General features: G+C 45.3%; 1 protein-coding gene across 1 annotated transcript in view; it reads left to right on the plus strand.

Annotated features, from left to right (window-relative positions):
- Positions 1-2,545: 2,545 nt before the first annotated feature.
- ECRG4 (ECRG4 augurin precursor) overlaps positions 2,546-21,509 on the plus strand; it is a 48,740-nt gene continuing 29,776 nt past the window's right edge. The window contains exon 1 of the mRNA XM_064646378.1: positions 2,546-2,735. The gene's annotated coding sequence lies outside the window, so the exon portion shown is untranslated. The remainder of the gene's footprint in view (positions 2,736-21,509) is intronic.

Consider the following 21,509-nt stretch of genomic DNA (forward strand, 5'->3'; position numbering starts at 1 on the left):
CTTTAAGGAAATCTGGCAGCTCAAACAGACTGGCACAGTTTTTCTGCCGCTCATCCAGACCATGGTTAGCTACCGGGCTGGCACGCTGGTGGAATGCTCCCCACATCCATCCTCTCTCTGCCACGCACAATCTATCCCTCTGTGCTGACCACTGGAAAAGCATGTAGGAGTTATTGTACAAAGATCTGCCTGTGCAGCTGGTGAAGTGAGAAGAGCTTGCTCTTGGATACAAACTACAACAGCTTTTTTATTTTTTTGAGTAGATTAGGTGGCAAATGTGCACTGTCTTCAGAGTCATCTAAAACCAAATTAATGCCATGCACTTGTAAGCCGAGGCATAGGGAGGCAAGTAAATCCTTCTTTCCAAGTCTCAGGGGAGTTGCTGTTTCCCTGCAGCATGCAGGAGGGGTTCATGTGTGCTTAAAATGCCGTGTATCAGTTACAGAGACCATGCTGCTGCTCAGATGACACAACTGGTAAGCACACAGTTTTCTTCCTTCTTGACCTAGTAATGTGTGTGCCCTCTCATCTTTGTCCCCCATTTTGTTTTAATAGGGAGCAGCCTACACTACCAGCATAACAATTTGTTCCACGGGGGCTTCTCCTCATCTAAGGATGATCTTTAGAAAAAAGGCTGGGGTTGGATTGACACATGGGAAATTATTATACTAAACCTAGATTGCATGGGGAGATCTGCATTCAAAGCTGATGCTGCTCTTGCTTTTTTAGGATTTTTAGGATGGCAGAAATTCAGGCTGGATGCAGCAATGCTGCTCTTTGCAGCTGGAGGTGCAGGGAGAGGTTTGCTGTTCCCTTATGTGTCGTCATGGGCTGTTGGGTTGCTGGAGAAGCTGACAGGTTGCTCCAGATAACTACCTGGGTGGGGTATTTTTGAGTAACTGCTTCTGGGATTGTCCTCAACCCAAAGACCTGTTAAAATTAGAGATTGTCTGCTGAATAGGGATTTCTGCTCATAGCCATAAAGGCTAAAATGACCAGATAGAAAAAGCTATCAGTTTCCAGTTCTCCTTGAGCAGATGTTTCTATCTCCCCTCTAGGGGTGAGCAATGAATGGAAATTAGTTATAGGGAGTTCCAAGGGAAGGCAAAAATAAAAGCAATTTAATCATAAGGTAAGTGTTTATGTTGCAGAAATAATGAACAGGTTTTGAGCAATAAAGATTTTAGGATATAAAATAGGGAAATGAATATTTTATGCATGGAAAAAAATTTTGGTAGATTCTGAATGCTAGATTTCATGCTGGATTAAATTTGTACTATTAGTTCTGTACAGAAAATTGAGATTTTTTTGTAAGGGAAACAGTAGCAGGACTTTGTCTCATAGAGAGACATGATGAAAGAAGGGCTTTCTCTCGCCCTACATTTACATCCAAAAAATTTTGCTTTTTTTCCTGTTAGTATCTTGACCAAAACCCCAAACATTTTTAATGCATACTCTGAATACTGCTTTGCCCTGTACTGCACAGACTAGAGGCAGCTAACTGAAACAGACCGATGGGAAAGCATCAAAATTATTGTACCAGGAGAGATTGTTTATATATCTTTATTTAGCAAACGAAGTACATTGCCAATAGGAAGGAGAAAAATGGAGACTCAGCTGTGTTTACCAAGGCAACAGAAATTTTCCTGAAGTGAGGCCAACTTTGATATGAGCTATTAATTTTGCTTGATTTTTGCAGGGGTAATTCTCAATAGGGCTTGCATGTCATGTTTTTGTGCGAGGACATAAACAACTTGCTTTCAGTTCATGTTAGCTTTGCATCTGTGCTTCTGAAAACTGACACCTGCTCTGGCACTTGCAGACCTGTGTCATGGCTGAGAAACAGGTTGTACCCTGTGCACTTTTGGGAAGGTTTGGGATCCTAGTGGCACCAAAACAGGTTCTTGAAGCAATGCCAAGTGCACTGTGTTAATCTTGTATTTTTTGCCCTTCTCTTCTTCCATCTCAGCAAAGGTTTTCCTTGTGGCCTTGATCCAACAAGCCATTTAACTGCATGCAGGTGCAGGCATATGATGGGACTTCCTGGTATGTCTCACTGTGAGCTAAACTGTATTTTCAATGAAAAAACAAATACAAGACAACTTCTGTGCCCACCTACCCCTGCCAGCCACAGCCTTTGTTAATGATGAGTACAAACATATTTCCAGAGCACCAATGTACAAAGGTACAAGTCCCTTGGCACGTTCTGACCTTCAAAGATGGGCACAGTTACTGGGATTTACCTGCAGCACTTTGGCTTTATCCATGAGAGCAGTTTTGCTGGGCAGTGCAGCAGGCTGTGCCTGGGTCTCCTTGCTCCCTGGATGCAGTTGTCTGAGCACAGGTTGTCTGGTCATGCAAGGCCACCTGCAACTCTTGCACCATCAGTGATCCACATTGTGCCAGTTGTCAGTGACAGGCACAGGTGGTGGTGTCCTGGAGGTTGCCATCCATGAAACACTAGAGGAGGGTGAACATTTTTCTTCAGGGTTTCCTATGAATCGCACTTTTTCCCATTCCCTAGGTGTGGCTATTAGTTGGTGGCTTCAATACCTGCAAACCTATGTGAGATGTCAAGTCTATTTCTGCTTCTGTCCTGCCTCAGATAAAGTGCCAATCATGAGTGCCAGTGCATGAATGTCCTTTCTCATCCCACAAGGCCACTCGTCCTCCTGATCCATTGACCATTACCTTGAGAGTCTTGTTCCTTGGCCCTTTTTCTACTGCAAATGTAGGTAAGTAGCTCACAACCGCTCTAATAACTACCCTTTCCCATTGGCAGGAACCCTTGGCCTTCTCTTTCCCCACTGACACCTTTCCTCACAATGTCACCCTATTGTTACCCCCCTTCTCCTTAATCCAAACTTTTCTGCCAAGTAGAATTTATTTAGGTTGAAGTGGGTTTTTTGATTTCTCACTGTGCTCAGATTGCAATGCCTCAGAGTGAGCCCTGCCTCTCCCCATCACCTTCTTAGCAGAGCCACGTTGTACGAGTATACTATTAAGTTACTTCCTTCCACTCCCTGGATTAAGAGCACATGTAGTAGGTATTGTTCAGGTTTTGAAAGCTAGAAATTTTCTTGGCCTGGCCAAGCATGCAAACTCTGACCCATTTGGCTGAACCTCTTGCACGTGTGACTGCCCCCTGAAGAGCTCTATTGTTGTGGCACTACAGTGCTGAATTGGCTGTATCCTAGTAGGGAATTACTTGGTGCTACTTAAGTGGAAATGTCAACAGTCTTGCAAATATGAAGTTATCACCAGAATCTACTTATGTGCAAGTTCCTACTTATGTGCAAGTTCTGATAGACTTCTATCCACTTTAAGAAAATGATAGCTTTGTCTGTAGCTCATATTTCCTGGCTTGCACAACTGAGAAGAGTCAGTCTCAAGGAGTTATTTATGGTGTTTGCCTGACACCAATATTTTCATCCTTTTGAGCACTGTAAGCAATCACTGGGTACAGTCAATTTGGTAAGATTTGGTTGGGAGTTTTATTTCAAAGGACTTCTACGTAACACCTAAATTAAGATTTGATTTGAACCCTGAGGAGAAATATACAACTAATGGACATGACTCAATTCCTCCATACTTAGAAAAAATCTACTAACATTTTTTGACAAATGGATCTGAATGAGGCTTAACCAAGGACCTTAAGCTGTGGGCCCAGATAAAGAGGTTCCCAGAGAAGTCTATGTGCAGCTTGTCCTTTCTTTTGGCAGCCCCAGGCTGATGGAAGCTCTAAACTTTGTTCCTTTCCCAACTGTCATGGTTTGAGATAGCCCCAAAATCCAATTCCCTGGCTCCATCCCCCCTCCCACATCTCAACCTAATGTGAGATGGGCTTTTCCAGACAAAACACACCAGACTCAAAGTGGGGGAAAGGGAATATATTACAATGACTGTACAAATAAATACCATATCACATTATACGCATGATTACAACTATCTCTACCATGACATATAGTATTTACAATGATCAGATCTCTTCTCCCCTCCAAATAAAAGTCCAGGAGGGAAAGAAGGACAGATCCCTTCCAGTCCTTAAGCAGCAGCTCCTCTTCTGTCCTCCATGCAGCAGTAACTGGGTTGTTGTAGCTGGATCTCTGTTCAACATACACAAGGGGGTCTCCAAGCCCCTCGGCTCTCCTTCGGTCCAAGCGAAGGCCTCACCTGTGGACTGCCAGCAGGGACAAGACTCGCTTCACCGCAGGCATATCACAAAATGCAGGGGCATCTTCATGAAAGTCCCTTCCTCAGGGGATTCAAATTCCCGTTTGCAGAGCTCCGTGCTCTGTCTCCAGGCAGCGGGGGGGGGGCAAAGCCCTCCTCCACATTCCTTTGGCTGTCCTGGTCCAGCTTCAGGATGCCTTTGAGCTTCTCGGCTCCTCTCTGTAAGTGCTGTAGCACTCCAAGGTTCTTTCAAGTAAGAGTCCATCATCTTCCTCCTTCCAGGAGGTCTCAAAGGAGTTTGGGGGGTCTGGTACAATCTTACCCCCAGGAACTCTATCTCTCAGCTGCTGGCTCTCTTTCTCCTGGCTCTGTCTTCCAGGAGTCTGCGGTGCTGCATGTTGCTTCTGCTGCTCCTTCTTGCAGGTCCTTATCTCTGGCTCTCTGCCACCGTTTCTCTGGTCAGTGTCGGCTGCTGCTCTGTGCTCATGAAGAAAAACATCTCCCAGCATAACTACAGGCACCTAGCCCAGCTTTATGCTGTTCCAGGTCCCTGCAGCCCCCCCAGCCGGGGGCTGGGAGGGGGACCAGAGGCCCCAAGGGGCACAGAGCCCCTACCTCGTGGCCCTACAACATGGCCACCTCTTCTCCAACAACCCAAACTACAACTCTTCTCTTCCGGTCTGGTTGTGAGATGTTGACATTTCTGCAGGAGCGCCCATTGGGCAGAACTTCAAAACTTCTAAGGGTTTCCACCCCTTGGGGTCTACCACTTCTCTTAGCCTCTGGGGGAAAACAAGGTCCAAACCACGACACCAACCCAAACACTAACCCTAGGGGTAGGCCAAACCCTTTTCTAAGGATCACAAGCTGTAGCAGCAATCAAGAAGCTTTCAGGGGAGAAATATTTTTACAGCCTCCTTTGTCAGCCACAACACAACTAGAGTTCAAGGATTTTCCCTCTCCTGACCCTAAACACTGGCCATGGCTGGACTATCACAAGCCACGCCAGTGATGAAATTTTCAGAGACAAAATCCTAATGAATCCTATCCCTCCCTCTGAGGGAGCTCCTTGGCAGCTCTACATCACATGCAGCTTTAGGCTTTGACATTCTCCTGAACCTAACCCTAAACCCTGTGTGTGAGCTGAGCATTTGCCAAAAACACTGAGCCATGGCTGAGATAAAGAACTTGTGATGGGAGAAAGCTCTTTGCAGCCCCTCCTTTCCCTTTGGCTGTCCATTAACAACCACATGCCAGCTGGAACTATAGGACCTGTAAGTGCCCTCCCTGTAACCCTAAGCCAAGGTGTGGGCTGCTTCATAAGTAAGAACACTAAGCTATGGCTGAGATGAAAAATGTAGCAGGGGGTTAAGTTTTTTACTGTTCGTTCCAGCCTTTTCCAAACCTTTTACAGACCCATGCCAGCTGGAGCTCTAGACATTTTTCCTCTTCCGCCCTTAGCCCTAAAGGCTAAGTCCCTGAGGACACCTGATCCTTAGACAGGCACACAAAGCAATGGTCCAGATGAAAAAGCAACAGGAGGAGAAATCTTTCTGTGGCCTGCACTTTCCTTCAGAAGTCTCTCACCAGTGCTAACTGGTACTTTAGGGGCTTCCCTTTCCCAGCACTAAACTCAGCTCTAAGACTGCGCAGGGAATGAACCCTTTGCTGAGGACCCAAAGCCCAAATCAAGCAGCTGTCAAACCTTCTAGGAGACTACTGCTTCTTTTGGCAGCCTGTGGGGGAATGGAGCATCTACTGAAGCTTCTGGGTTTCTCTCCTACCTAAAGCAAAAGCCTGACCTTGAGTTAACTATAGCTAGGGATAACCTGCCATGGTCCCAATGAAGATATCAGAGGCACAACCTTTCAGGTAGCCCATACCTTAATCCTAACCCTCAGTGTAGCATGAGCCCTGGGTCATCATTTAAATGAAAAAGTTGTAGGGGAAAAACATTTTTGCTGCCTCCACCTTACTTTGGAAGCCCCTTGGCAACACCATGCCAACTGGAGCTCCTGTTGCCGGCTTTCTCCCTGTTCCTGTCTCAACCTTAGCCCTACCCCAGACTCCCACCTCAGCTCTTCTACAGCCCAGGGAAAAAGGTTGTCAGGGAATCTTTTTTTATCAGCTTACACATTGCTTTGGCAGTCCAATGCCAACTGGAGCTTTAGGTCTTGTCCCATTCTCAAAGATTAATGTCACCGTTACCTGAATTTTAACCCTATCCCTAAACTGGGCTATTCAAGAGATAACCAGGTTACTTAGAATCAGAGAATCAGCCAGGTTGAAAAGGACCTCTGCGATCATCAAGTGTAACCCTTGATCCACTACCGCCGTGGTTACTAGATCATGGCACTAAGTGCCACATGCAGTCTCATCTTAAAAACCTCCAGGAACAGAGAATCCACCACATCCCTGGACAGTCCATTCTAATGCCTGATTACTCTCTCTGTAAAGATTTTCTTCCTAATATCTAACCTAAACCTCCCCTGGCAGAACTTGAGACCATGCCCTCTTATCTTACTGATAGCTGCCTGCAAGAAGAGACCAACTCCCACCTGGCTACAACCTCCTTTCAGGTAGTTGTAGAGAGTGATGAGGTCTCCCCTGAACCTCCTTTTCTCCAGGATGAACAGCCCCAGCTCCCTCAGCCTCTCCTCATAGGACTTGTGCTTGAGTCCCTTCACCAGCGTTATTGCTCTTCTCTGGACCTGCTCCAGCACCTCAATGTCCTTCCTGAACTGAGGGGCCCAGAACTGGACACAGTACTCGAGGTGTAGCCTCACTGGTGCTGAGTACAGGGGAAGAATCACTTCCCTGGTCCTGCTGGCCACACTGTTCCTGATACAGGCCAGGATGCCATTGGCCTTCTTGGCCACCTGGGCACACTGCTGGCTCATGTTCAGCTTCTTGTCAATCCAAACTCCCAGGTCCCTCTCTGCCTGGCTGCTCTCCAGCCACTCTGTCCCCAGCCTGTAGCACTGCAGGGGGTTGTTGTGGCCAAAATGCAGGACTCGGCACTTGGCCTTGTGGAATCAGTCCAACTCTCCAGTCTGTCCAGGTCCCTCTGCAGAGCCCTCCTGCCTTCCAGCTGATCGACACTCCCCCCAGCTTGGTGTCATCTGCAAATTTGCCAATGGTGGACTCAATCCCCTTGAGTGCTGAAATGCTGACAATATCCTTCCTTCTACCTATAGTGACTCACTTTTACTCTTTAAGGTCTCTGTTCCTCTTAACTCTTTTCTTAGTGCCACAGCCAGGCACAGCACAATTAAAGATTGAGTCATATTGCTAGTGTGTTTGTGAGACCTATTTAGGGTTCTTCCTCTCAAATGAAAAAAAACCCCACACATCTGCCAGGTAGCACTGTTGTGTCTGTGATTAATTATGGGGTGGATTGAGACCAGATGACATCCTCATGAAATGAGCACCTTTGTCCACTAATGTGTGTGACCTCTGTGATAAAGTGGTGGTGATAAGGGCTCCAGACACCAAGTGTCTTCCTGCCTGTTCTGGTGCAGGCCAAGCACTGTTTTCCCCCCATCCTGAAGATTTTCCCTTGGCATCCAGCTGGGCAAAACAGAAGGGTCAAACCAGCTCCCTGTTCTTTTGCATCCGGCTCTTGCTGTTCCTGCCAATGGAGCTGAAAGGAAGACCACATGTTCATTTTCATGTCATTTCTCCCACCCGTCAGCTGGAGCAAGCCATGGATCCCTGCCATCTAAATCCTGCAAGTGTTTCCCTTCCCCTCCCACCCCCTTCAAATATGTGTGCCCATGCTGGAAATCACTTAATAATAAAATAAAAGGCTTCCCATATTAGGAAAGATTATTTTCTGTAACTTCTGGTACAGCATGTTCCAATATTTTCAAGGACCTCTGCATGTCCTCTATTATGCTTTAATGCTGGGAAGGCTGGGGCATCCACCCCCAGGGCATGTATGGAAACCTCAGCACCCATCTGCCTCAGATGTCCATCATGTCCACATGGGAGGGCTCACAGAATGGTCATTCTTAAACACACACACAAATCACCCCCAAGCCCATCAGTAACGGGGCTGTGCAGGAATTAAGGTGGAGCACTCTGGTAGGCAGGAGCTGTCAGGCCCAGAAGATCTGCTCAGAAGTTGTCATCCCCACCAGCTCATAAGACTGCTGCCTTCCTCAACAATCAGAGAGCTCCTCTCCTGTGCAAGCAAATCACAAAATCTTACACAACTCTGCAATGTCATATATTCCCAGGCTCAAACTCTGGGAACGTGAGGGGATACCTATCATCCTGAATAAAGAGACCCAGGGAGATGGTGTTGGGTAGCCAGTGGAAGAAAACAAGTAGTAAAAGAAATATTTTCCATCAGGAAAAGGAATGAGCCAGGAATGATCCACGTGTCTGGAAAATGCAACAGTGAATGTTAACAGATCCTCACCCTGAGGTGTGCCCTCTGGTTGTTATTGTTTCAGATGGCCTCAAATGAGGGTTATCTCCCGTAGCTTTTCGGATCCTTAGCAAAAGAATGAAACCTGCTCCTTGAGATCAGCCCAGCTGCATCTAAGGCTGTGACTGTACCACAGCTCAGAGCTATAGGACTGAATTTAGACTAGTGCAATGGTCATCAAAGTAAACATGCAGCATGTTCAGAGACCTCAAGGGTTCGAGGCCAGGAAGGGAGGACGACTCTGAAACCTGGAAGGCAAATGGAAAGAGCAGCTAATATGAAAGAAAATTGCTGTATTAGGGATCTCTGTAGGCCAATACCAGGTTAAGTGCTGATGAATGGTAATTGCCTGAGTGTCACTCATGGGTTATTGCAGGGTGGATAATAACAGATTATTATTCAGCCAGGAGAGCCCTAGTGCATTTTCATGTGATACACAAGGGCTTACCTACATGGTTTTGGTAGTGCTATAACTCCATCTGTAGCCATTAAATCAGGACATCCCTCTGGCATGGATGCAGTTAGATGGATGGGACCTGACTCCCACACATGAAGTAGGGAAGGCTACATGGATGCAAACAACTCCAAGCTGATACAGCCACCACCGGCACAAAAGTTCGTAGCATTGAGATGACACAGTGTAAATCACAACTCTGTACCCAACAGTAGAGTGAATCACTAAAAAAAACCAAATCCAATCCCTGTGACATAATTTTAAAAAAAGAAAAGACAAGCTTTGTTTTGCTGCATGTTCATCTTTCCAGCTCCTTGACACCAAAGGCCAGAGGGATACATGGATGCACAGGCAGCAGCAGAGGGGAAAGGCAGGATGAGCTGATGGTGAAGATCTGTCCTGGCACAGCACATTGAAGCCATGCTGTAACTACTGCAGGGCTGTTGTTGTGCAGTGTAACAGGCAGCCTGACAGAAGCAGAGTCTGAGGGAGGGTTTGATGAGGCTGAATTTGCCAAAGAGCTCTTCAGCTGTAGGAAACAGCGATGGGGAAGGTGCCTAAGGGAGGAATGAATGGTGGAGCGGGTGCAAGGGTAAAACAGTTGGCAGGGTATTGGAAAGCCATAAATCTTCAGCCCTGGCATATATGCTTGCTAGGTTGGCGAAAAAGGCATATTATGAAACTTGCATCCTGAAATGTGATACATTTTAGTAGAAATATTACTTTGAAGCAAGATATATTATTTATTCCTGACCCTTTCACCTCAGCCAGAACACTTTTTCATATGATTTAACTGAATTAACAAGTAGGCTGTGATCTGATGAAGCAGTGAATTCTGCAGTGGTGCTAGGGGACAGAGCTCCCCTGTCGCCAGGGATGGGGCTATGCCACAAGATGAGAGCAGCAGCTAGGGGAAAAAACCAAAAAGACCTTAGAAAACATTGATTTTTGTTGGATGTTGAGGTGATGTGAATGGGTAGACTGGGGTGAGGGCTTCAGCTGGTCTTGCCATGACGTTTTCAGGCCTGAGCCAGCAGCTGCTCAAAGCAGAGGAAGCAGCAGAAATAACAATTTGCCAAGAGCAGTTGTGATGTATTTTGGTTAATGCTGTTCGCAAAAGTTTACTAAAGACCACAACCTGCTCATAGGGCCAAATTAAGCTGAGGAACATTTTTTTTTTTAGATTTGAAAGGAGACTGTATTTATTTAATAATATATCCACAACAAAACCAAGTTAATTCTCAATACAGAAATCAGGAAGTGCACTTCCAGCAGGAGGCACGAAGGACATGCATGACCACCACTCATGCAGCAAGCTGAAAACATGCTGTTAAATGATGGTCCTCTCTGGTCACAGCATTTGGGGTGACAGTAGAAAGCCCAAAGAAGTCTTGTGACCCTCTAAAATGTCTAACTGCATGAAGACGGATTTTATTCTTCCAGGAGTGACTACTGCTTCCCATGGTTACTCTGAGTGGGGCTTGTATTTGGTGTCAAGGCAGTGCCTTGTTGCATACTCAGTTCCCCAGCTCAGGGTCCCTTTGCAATGCTTGAGGGGGATATATTGAATGAAATATGTTTACTAAGTCCTTCTCAAAAAGTACAGCAGGAGGAGGAAGAAGGTTCTCAGAAAGTGCCAGCATTAGTGCAGGATGTGGTAGATGGAGATTAGCTTCCTCCTCTCTCCCTCAGGCTCCCTAGGCTCATCTCTCACACCTTCCTGTTGAAGCTGCTTCACTTTTCTTCAGTAGTTACTTGGCTAGAGAAAAAAAGAGCAAACACAAGGCAATTGCAATAATAATAGCAGCAGTACTAGTAGTAATAATAATAACAACACTAATAATTTACTGCTGACAGCTGCATGGATCACTTTGGGTTCTGACTGTTTTTCTGATCAGTGTGTTCTCTTGCACCTCTGAAAGGGCAGATGTGCTGGCCCTGATCTCCATAGGTGAGTCAGAAGGACACTGAGGAGGCAAATCTGAACCACTGGAGTTGCTGTCTGCTGCCCTTCAAGACTCTTCTTACTCTCCAACATAACCAAGAATGCAGGGTTACAGCCTGTTCATCTCTGCTTGGGAGAGAACACAAATGATCCTCAGAAATCAGAGTGAATAATTCCTCTTGCACAAGAAAAAAATTAAGCATAAGGAAATGACCAGAAAGGAAGAATAAACAAACGTGCTGAAAATAATTAGTATTAGTAGATGCAGATTTTGCCTAATCAGGAAGGTAAATGGCTGGGGCACTGCAGAGGCTGAGCTTGAACATGAATATATTCCTAGCCTTGCACATCACCACTCTGGATTTAAGGAGGTGTCAGCTGGGGAAGAACTTGCACTAGTGATTGTCACATCCAAAAGCAAAGCCAAAACAGACTTCTTACAAAAGCTAAATCTTGATCCCCATCCCCCCTTTACCCTCATTCTCAGATCGCTAACCACTGGTTGCAGCTACTCCAGGCTCAAAGGGGAAAATGCTGAACTAGGGCAACTCTTCCTCCTCCAGGACATTTATTAAACTAACACCTTTATTATTCAAAATATTTGAACAAGTGGTAGCAGGGTTACCTCCCTTTTTCAGAGGTCTGCTGACGCCAGCCCTAACACAGCAGAACAAAGCAGAGACTTTTGCTCAGCACACCATTTCTCGTCTCTCTGGTTCCCCCTGCACGAACTGACCCCTGATGAAGGGCAGGCGAAGGCCTGAGCTTTAGAACAGATTATCTTGTTCACCCTTGGAATTGAAAGCAAACACTCTCAATTCTCCTTTGATGCCAGCTGACCTAAATCAAAGCTCGCAGACCCCTGGCTGATAATGTTTACCAGATGCAGCAGTGAAGAAGGGTTTCTAATCTAGCTTCTTGCTTGCTAGGCATCCATACTGAAAATTAAGTACATGGGTAGGAGTTTGGCATCTGACTGCTGTGAGAGAGGGCTTGCAGAAAAGAAAAGGCAAAGAGAAAATGATGATCTTTCTTCATAGCCCAGTACATTCAGGTACTTGACTAATAGCTTGTGATAATCCAGGTAAGTGCAAAAGACCCCATTAGAGGTTCTGCAGTGCTGGGGTTTGCTGGCAGCTGGATCTGTACTAACATTTGGGAGCACGGGGGGAGTTCTGTGTGGCAAATATACATTGACAGGAAGGTAGAACCAAGCAAAGGGAAGGAGCAACAAAAGTAGCATTAATATTTTTGCTGGCAGAAACAGAAGAAAATTGGAAGTGTCATCTGAGGGACTCTCAGTGGCAGATACGGGCCTGATACTGCTGGGGATACAGATACCTCTGTCATCTGCTGCACGGAGAGAGAAATGGGGACAGGTACCTGATCACCCCATGTCGAACAGAACAGTGATGTGATGCAGATATTACTTCATAACCTGCAATTATCGTCTTGGAGAGTTAGTCCTGCTGACAGCTCAAGAATGACAAAGCAAAGGTGCTTCAGTACAGAAGGAGGAATGAACTTGTCTCAGGAGAAAGGCAAAGAAAGTCTTACAAATGCTTGACTTTCAGCGACACAATCTATTACGTGAGCACTTCAGTTGAGCCTATTGAGAAAGGGAGAAGGAGAAGGAAGGGGGGAAAATGTATGCATTCATATTTCAGAGGCCCAGCTGCCCAAAGCAAACCCAAACAAAAGGCACTGTTGTCCCATTGCTGGAAATAACAGCAAGATCCGGCTTTGGGGCAGCAGGAGAGAACTAAGCATCACATGACAGGACATGTCCACGCTTGTGACGGTCTTTGTGCTGTATATATAGCTTTGTATATGATACAGAAAAATACCAAACAAAAGAAGAATATCCAGGCCCCACAACTCACTGTGTGTCCTTGTGTGTCCTGGGGTTATGCTTGTACTGCCAGGACACAGCTCTCCAGTCACATCAATTCCCTGGGGCTCCTGGGAATGTGCTGGCCATCCTGGGGGATGGACCCTCCTTTCAGAAACTGCCTTAAAAAGCAGCAGCTGGCTGGGAGCAGGGAAAGCAGCCAAAGGATGTAACCTTGTGCATGAAGCAAAGGCTGGTGAGCATGGCCTGCATGGGGAGGCTCTTGTCTGGTGTTCAGGGCAGTGGAAGGAAATGTGGCATGGCTGCAAGTCCTGCATACAGGGAGGGGGAACATAAAACAGGAGTCCACAGGAATATTCTCCTCTCCCTCCTCCTCCACATTTTTTGTGTATGTGCCAATTGCCATTTCTGAGAGATCATGTTAAGGTAGTTTGACCTGGGCTAAGAACTCTCATTTATCTTTGCTTTTTAAAGAACTGGGGCATAACCACATCGTGTGGACAGTGAGCTTCACACTGTGCTCCTTCACACCAGGCTTTGCTGTCTGAAGAATCACTAGCTTGCTCTCAGCTCCATGAGCCTGTGACAGCCAGAAGGCCAAAGAGCACAACATGGGATGTGTACATCCCCTCCAGAGGTTGAAGCAGCTGCTGCACAGTAGCTGGTCTCTCCATCACCTGTCAGGCTCACATCAGTTACAGCTGCCAGCGTGCTCCCTCACCTTCTTCCCCATGTATCATTGACACACAGGAGCCACAGCCTTTTCTCCATTACTGGTCCCACCTAAGTCCTTCTCCCAGAGTTGTTTTTACCTCTGTTGTTCTGCAATCCCTTTGCCTGAGCAGGACCCTGACACTTCATGATTCAAGCAACAAATGATACATAATTAAAAAACATGCATGACCTGACTGTCATATCCTGTTAACCAGTTCTTTGCAAGAAGCGAGTGGCAGAACCCAGCTATCCTCAGCAGGTCTCATCTGTTTTCTCCCAGGTGCCTGCCTTCTTCACTCCTCACCTCATTGTGGAGCTGCTAAAACATCAGTGAGATGTCTGAGTCAAACCCCCATACAAGTCCAAATTTTTGTTCCTAAGCTCCTTAGATGCATCCTGCTGCAGCCCTCCACATCCAAGATGAAAGCCAAAGGATGGAGTAAAAGGAACCCTCTGCACAGTCTGATCCCCCATGGGCAGGTGACAGAGAAGTCAAGGCTCTTTCTTGTCTTGAATCCTGGGATGCAGCCTTCCTGACCTGCCTGTTTTACTGTATTCTCATTCAGTATGTATGTACTCATGTACTCATACCAGGAATTTCAGTTTCAAGCTCACTATTAGCCTGGCCTGAATCTGCTGCCCCACCCTCTCCCAGTCTGTCCAGTGTGTTTGTTTCAGTCTTGGACTGAAGTTTGAAGTGAGGCAATAGGTCTTCCAGACAGGAAACTTGGGCTCAGGGCTGGCAGAGGTTGTAGGTTTGGGAAGCACAGGTGTGGGGGCTGCACCCTCCTGGCCCTCCCTCCATCTCCCAGCAGTGCCAGCAGCACAGTGCCTGCAGCCTTTCCTTCCGTCTTTCCTCTCAAAGCACCTCAAGGATGCCACCCTGGCACAGAGCTGCCTCCTAACAACAGGGGTGCTTAAGATGACATGCATTTAATTATTATTTAGCATGTGGTTTGCATGCTGTCTAGTCTTTGCTTGAAAGACGGTGTATAGGGAGAGAACCAACAAGTTTTTTATAGTCCTGGAAGAGCTATGAACCAAACCGGCTCAAAAGTAAGGTAAGCTGCAGATGAAAGGAAGAGCCATGTGTTGTTGCCACAGGTGAGCAGCCAGGCATCTGCTTTAACAAAGAGTGTTTAAAGGCCCCCAGTAAGCACACCCTTGCTCATGTCCCTATCAAAAGGAAATTCAGTCTCAGGAGGATTTATTTTTTTTTCCCTGAGAAGTTTTCCAGCCATATGGTGCCAGTCTCAAAAATTCATGTCTGAATCATTTATTTTTTATAGGTAAATATCTTCCTTCTGTCTCTCCCTTATTCAGGCTTCATTAGTGGGACCAGAACCAATTTTTTTTTTTTCTGAATAGAGAATGAGCGTCTTTGTCTTGCTTTCTTGGATTTGTGGAATTTTTGCTTTGAGAAGTTTTGCCATAAGGGAAGGAGGCTGCGCTTGTCCCATCCCATGAGGTGGCTCAAGGAAGCTCCACTCTTCGCCACCTTGCATGCAGCACAGGGCTGCTGGCAAACATCCCTGCTGAAGTAGAGGAAAGTCCCTCAGAAATTGCATTTATGTGATAACATGCTTTTGTTACAATATACGTGTTCAGCTCTTCTTACAAAGACCACTGTGGTTTCCTCTCTGCTGACTGTGTTGCAGCACCTCTGGAAAATACACTTCATCATCACTTCAGCGGTCCCGTCATTCTCCAGGTTGTCTGCCATCATCTCTTGCAAGCTGGAAATGAAACAGCACTTTCTCATTTTATCTCATGGAAGCCAATACGCAGATGTGTGTGTGCCTGGATGGGTGTGGTTTTAAATATGTCTCCTGTTTGGTTGCTGTATACTCACCAGCCGAGTGAGAAAACCAGCACTGCAGCTGCCCTTCCCTGGCTCCTCTAACTGGGCTCCACCATTGTAGTGCTAAAATATCCTCCCAACAGCAGACTGAAAGCAATGGTGGGAGAATACTTTCATATTCAACCTGATATACTCAGTCTGGGCTATACAAAAGCCTGAATTACATACTGCAGTTGGGTTGTTACCTGCAGCGATTAGATGTGCACTAGCATGTATAAGCAAGTGGATGTATCCAACTTTGGGAAAGATTTTATACAGGCAGATAAGGTAGTCCTCTCAGTTTCTCTCAGCATGAGGATTTTCTGCTTTAGTGGTTTATTTTTGGACATGCAGGCTGCAGATAGAGGAATTTTGTTAATAAAGGCATGCAGTCTCGTTTGTGAAAGTAACTTTTCTTTTCAGAAGTATGGGAGAACATTGTGCTGTTATACTTAAATCTGTACATGTTTTGCTGACTTAGAAGTTGGCACAGCATTTCAAAGACTAACTCATTAAGCCTGATTTCTGTCCTTTATCTTTTGTTTTTTAAAAGGCTTTTCTTTCCAAAGTCTCCTTTTCTTTCAAGGCACTTCAGTGAAAAGTCTTCTCTTGCCCACCTTCACAACTGCATGTAGCATCCTTCAATTCTTCCCGATTTATCTTCTGTATTCTCTTGACTAGAGGCAGATCATAAATTTGCCCTAATTTATGATCCGATGTTTTTATTTCTCTTTTATTTCAATTCTGCATTTTCTGACACATTATTTCACTCTAATGAAAATAATATATCTATGGAGGTATGCTTGTCCTTCTAAAAGTAAATTATAGTGGCCTACCACTACAATAAGGACAATAAATGTATCAACTGGAAGCAGAATCAACTGATTCCTTGCTGCCATTTCATCAAGCATCTGGACCTTTTTTTTTCCCCCTTGAACTACTACTACTTACATGTTCAAATTAAAAAAACTGTGTTTAAAAATAAAGTGAAGGGTCAAACTCTGACCTTGTCTTCTGTGGGAACTGCACTGATGTGGTTCTTAAGATTGTGTTCTGGTCAGAGTTCTACAGTAGAAAGAAGAGCCTTTTTTATTTTCTTTTGGCTTTTTTGGGGGGGCAGCAATGGCTACAGGCTGAAAGACCGACTTACGTCTTGTTTGAAGGCTTCAAAACAAGCCAGTCCTCAGTGACAGTTCTGGGACTTTATTTTTGTACTTTTCTTCTAGCTTTTGTCACCAAAGGTTTTGCAGGAAGAGAGGATTATTATTATCAATTTTAAAGAGGTCATCTCCTCCTGCTTCATCTCTCTCTCTCCTGGAATCATTATTTTCTATTTGTTACATCACATTTGTTTCTGTGGAAGTGTTTATCGTAAAATAGAAGAACATGACATCATGCAGGAAAATAACAGCGTAGCTGAGGAATTTTTAAGGGTGTCCTGATTTTCATTTTTTATTTTCTTGAACCTGATTTGATCTGTTTGCCTGAAAAAATAATTTTGCAGACAATAGGCATTCTACCTACCAGTCCCTTGCTAATATGTATGACTTCCCAGAGCTTTCATGTTTCAATATGAGATGATCACCAGTGGCTCAAAATTTAAACTTCCAAATCAGGGTTAATCACAAAAATGCATCTAGATCCTCAGCCATTGATGCCCTGGCAAAATTGTCCATTGATTGTGACTCCTGCCAAGCTGGGATAAAGATTAGTTAATGCCATGCTCCTGATGATCCTTTGCATAATGTTTAGTTTATCTGTGGGGAATAGAGAAGGTTTAGACAAGATAAAATATTCTCCCACTCATGCTTGGTGTTTCTCCTCCTGCTGGAGGTCAGAGACTGGCTACAGTAGGAGGAGAGAAGGTGCTCAAGAGTCAAAGCTTCTCTGTGTAGCACTGAGCAACCTCGTGGGTGACAGGTCATTCCTGTAGTCCTCAGACTCAGAACTGAGATGATTGCCCAGCTGGAAACAAGAATCAAATGAAGAACCAATGAGTTGCCTCCCAAGGTAATACAGTGTGCAATGTACCCTTGTAGGTCATCTGGACTTTTTCTGCAGATATGTTTTTTACTTTGACATTGTTCTAGGACATTATGACCCTTATTGCTACCTTTCTGTGGTCCTTTGATGTGGTTTTTGCATACTTTATTTCTGCACCAAAGATCTCAAGTTCTTCATGGATTAATGAAGTGTTTTGTGGCAAAGCAAAGAAGGGGTGTGGATCCTTCCATTATATAGTTGCCTATGACTGCCAAAGACTGGATTTAATGACTCAACAGGCTTCTTCCAGTTGCACTACTGATACCAGTAGTTCATGCTGAGCTTGTAGGAGAGTCTGGACTATGGCCCTGACCATGCTTTAGTTGCATTCAGGTCTGGATTTGGAGTAGGAGTATTGTAATGAGCTCTGAAAGTCACAAGTTACCAAGAGGAAGGAGCTGAAAAGAGCAGTCTACTGCCTGAAGTCCACAAACTTCACTGATTTGAAGCCTTCTGACTTCACATCCCATACTCCTCTTCTGAATTTGCTTTTTTAGAGAAAGGCTTTCTCATTCTCCATGCAGCAATGGAGTCTCCTTGCATATCACAGTCTTAAACTTGCCTGAGGCCTCTCGATGCTTTAATCATGAAACACTAATTCAAGAACCAACAGGAAAGACTTTTGGCAGCCACTGCAATCCTGCAAACACAGTCCCTTCCTTACTCTGTCCCTAACTCTGTGTATGATTTTGCTGCAGAGACTGGCTGAATTTGCTGTGGAACTACTCCTTCATGCCTGTTTTTCTACTGGGGTTTTGGAGACCTCTTCACAGTTCTTCTTATCTCCACCTCCACGCTCCTGCTCCTCTGTTTGTCATGTCTATTTTATGATCTTTCATCAGGTGGGATCATGCAGTCTCTCAGATAGTGAACATCCTCACCCCACAGATATTTAACAAATCCAAATACCTGCATTGCTATTCTGGCCAGGAGGCATTACCCTGGCATGGGAGTTGGAGAACAAACAATCAGGGCACACAAAAGGGCTGAGGGAGAGTTACCCAAGCTGCTCTTCAATGCTTTGTCATGGAGTCACATGGCTCTGAAAGCCATGTGGCCAAATGGCTCTGAAAGCAGCATTGACTATGACAGACCAGATGTACCTCCTGCACTGCACCCTCAGTGCCTCTGAGCATCCCAGTGGGTTTTCTGAAAGGAAAAGCACAGGGGACCATGGTGCAGGCTTCTCGAGGTGGCCCCATGGAAGGTCTAGGGGAGATGGGAAGATCCATGCTAGTCCCATGGTAGTGAGCCCTCCTTGGCCTCTGGAATGACTTATAAGCAAGGAAGTCACCCCTTTCTGCAAAACAAGAATTGAAAATACGAGGCAAAATGTTGCCACAGCAATTTTAGAGGCCTGCCTCAGAGATACCTTGGTAGAAAAAACAGCAACCAAATGCACACAGTATAATGGGAAAGAGAAGATTTAGAAAACATCAATTGTTCTGAGGAGATAAAGATAAGCTGATGGATGTGTTTTAAAAATGGGAGCTTTATCCTCATCTTTTTTATTTAATAGAAAGGCTGATTGCATTCTCTTTCATATGAAAAATCATAGAATCATAGAGTGGTTTGGGATGCAAGGGACCTTAAAGACAATCTAGTTCCAATCCTTCTACCATGGGCAGGGACATCTTCCACTAGACCAGATTGCTCAGAGCCCCATCCAACCTGGCCTTGAATACTTCCAGATGTGAGACATCCACAGTTTCTCTGTGTGATCTGTTCCTGTGTCTCATCACCCTCACAGTAAAAAGTTTTTTCCTAATATCTAATCTAAACCTGCCTCTTTCAGTTTAAAGCCATTATCCCTTTTCCAGTCAGTGGGAACTTCACCAGATTGCCATGACTTCTCAAATATGATGGATATTGGCTTAGCCTACTTCCCTGGCCAGTTCTCTCAGGAGCCATGGATGTATTTTGTCAGGTCCCATGGACTTGTGCACCTTCAGGTTACTTAGATGTTCTTGAACCTGGTCTTCTCCTGCAATGAGCAGTTCTTCATTCTCCAAGTCCCTGTCTTCGCCTTCTTCAACCTGAGCAGTGTGGCCAGAACACTTGCCAGTGAAGACTGAGACAAAAAAGTCATGGAGTACCTCAGTCTTCTTCTCCACGACCCAGATAACCAGGTCTCCCATGTCCTTCCTGAAAGGGCTCACATTTCCTCTAGTTTTCCTTTTTTCACTGCCTTGCCTATAGAAGCATTTCTTGTTGCTCTTGATGTCCCTGATCAGGTTTGATTCTGTCAGGGCTCTGACTTTCCCGACCTGATCCCTGAACAGGTCTGCTTGAACAATTTTTCTCTATTTATCACAGGCTACCTGTCCTTGCTTCCACCCACTGTAGGCTTCCTTTTTGTGTTTGAATTTGTCCAGTATCTCCTTGTTCATCTACACAGGTCTCCTGGCATTTCTGCCTGACTTCCTTTTTGTTGGGATGCATCAATCCTGAGCTTGAAGGAGGTGATCCTTGAATATCGACCAGTCTTCCTGGGCTCCTCTTCCCTCCAATGCTTTATCCCATTGTACTTTATTAAGCAGATCCCTGAAGTGCCAAGATCTTCAGTCCTGAAGCCCAGGGTACTGTGTCGTGTGCCCTCCTCATCGCCTTGAGGATCCTGAGCATTTCACAGTCACTGCATCCCAGGCTGCCCTTGGGCTTCATATTTCCCACCAGCACCTCATTGTTGGTGAGAAAAAGGTCCAGCATAACACCTCTCCTCATTGGCTCCTCTGTCATTTGGAGGAGGAAGTTATCATCAGTGCATTCCAGGAACCTTCTGGATTGCTCACACCCTGCTGTGTTGTCCCTCCAACAGATGTCAGGGTGCTTGAGATCCCCCATGAGGAGCAGGGCTTGTGAATATGAGGCCATTCCTATCTGTCTGTTGAGGGACTCATCCACTTGGTCTTCCAGGTCGGGCAACCTGTAGCAGACCCCCACTATAATGTTACCTGTCCCAGCACTCCCTTTAATCCTGACCCATAAATTCTGGGTCAGCTCCTCATCCATCCCCAGGCAGAACTCCATGCACTCCAGATGATCACTGACATAGAGGGTAACACCACCTCTTTGTCTCCCCTATCCGTCCTTCCAAAAGAGCCCATAACCTTCCATTCCATACTCCAGTCATAGGAGCCATCCCACCATGTCTCCGTGGTGACAGTAAGATCACAGCTTTGCAGGCATGTGCATGTCTCTTAACTCCTCTCATTTATTCCCCGTGCTGTGTGTTGGCAAAGAGGTATTTAAGTTGGGCCTCCTGATAAAGATGACTTTAGTGGCTGTGGTGGCAGGAATACCTTTTGTGCGGCCCTTCAGGTGCTCTCCTGATCTTTCTCCGAGCTTTGGTCATCTCTTGCTTGCACTGGCATCAAACTGGAAGGGAAGCATTGACATTCCCCTCCCCTAGCAACTTTAGTTTAACAAACTTTATTAAGCTTCAAGTTTAATAAACCCTTTAGTTTAAATAAAACAAACAAGTGAAAAGGAGGCAGTTGTAAATTTTTAGCTGCCTATTTAAAAACAAGGGAGCTGAAAACAGTTATTCCAAAGGCATTTGCTTCATCCTGCTCACTAACTTGTAACTCCAGTGGAATAATTAATTAATTTGAGATGTGCAAGTGCATTTCCCAGCATCTCCTGTAATCAATCACTCTACAGGGAGACAATTAATTTATCAAAATTAGAAATTCTTGATAGGGCTGTTTCACAGTTCCTCTACCTTTAGAGAGGAAAACAAAAGAATGAATTAATTAAAAGGGAGAATTTCTCCAAGTAATGACTCCCCAGCCAAATAAAATTGAACTTATTGTGATAAGGAATTTACTTTGGGCTTGGTGAGGAAGTTGGTGAGCTCTGAAGGCAAGCAGCTTCCATAGACAGCAGTGCCCAGAAACTGTATGAGCTCTCAGTCTGCACTATTTGTGCCAGGTCTCAGCACTTTCTCCTAAGCCGTTCAGCAACACTTAGAAACACCAGCTTAATTTTAAACTCATTGGCTCACTAATTAACTGCTGAGGTGCCGTTTCATCAAACATGTGGCCACAGCAC

This window comes from Pseudopipra pipra, chromosome 2 (assembly GCF_036250125.1).
Source record: "Pseudopipra pipra isolate bDixPip1 chromosome 2, bDixPip1.hap1, whole genome shotgun sequence".
NCBI classification, from domain to species: domain Eukaryota; kingdom Metazoa; phylum Chordata; class Aves; order Passeriformes; family Pipridae; genus Pseudopipra; species Pseudopipra pipra.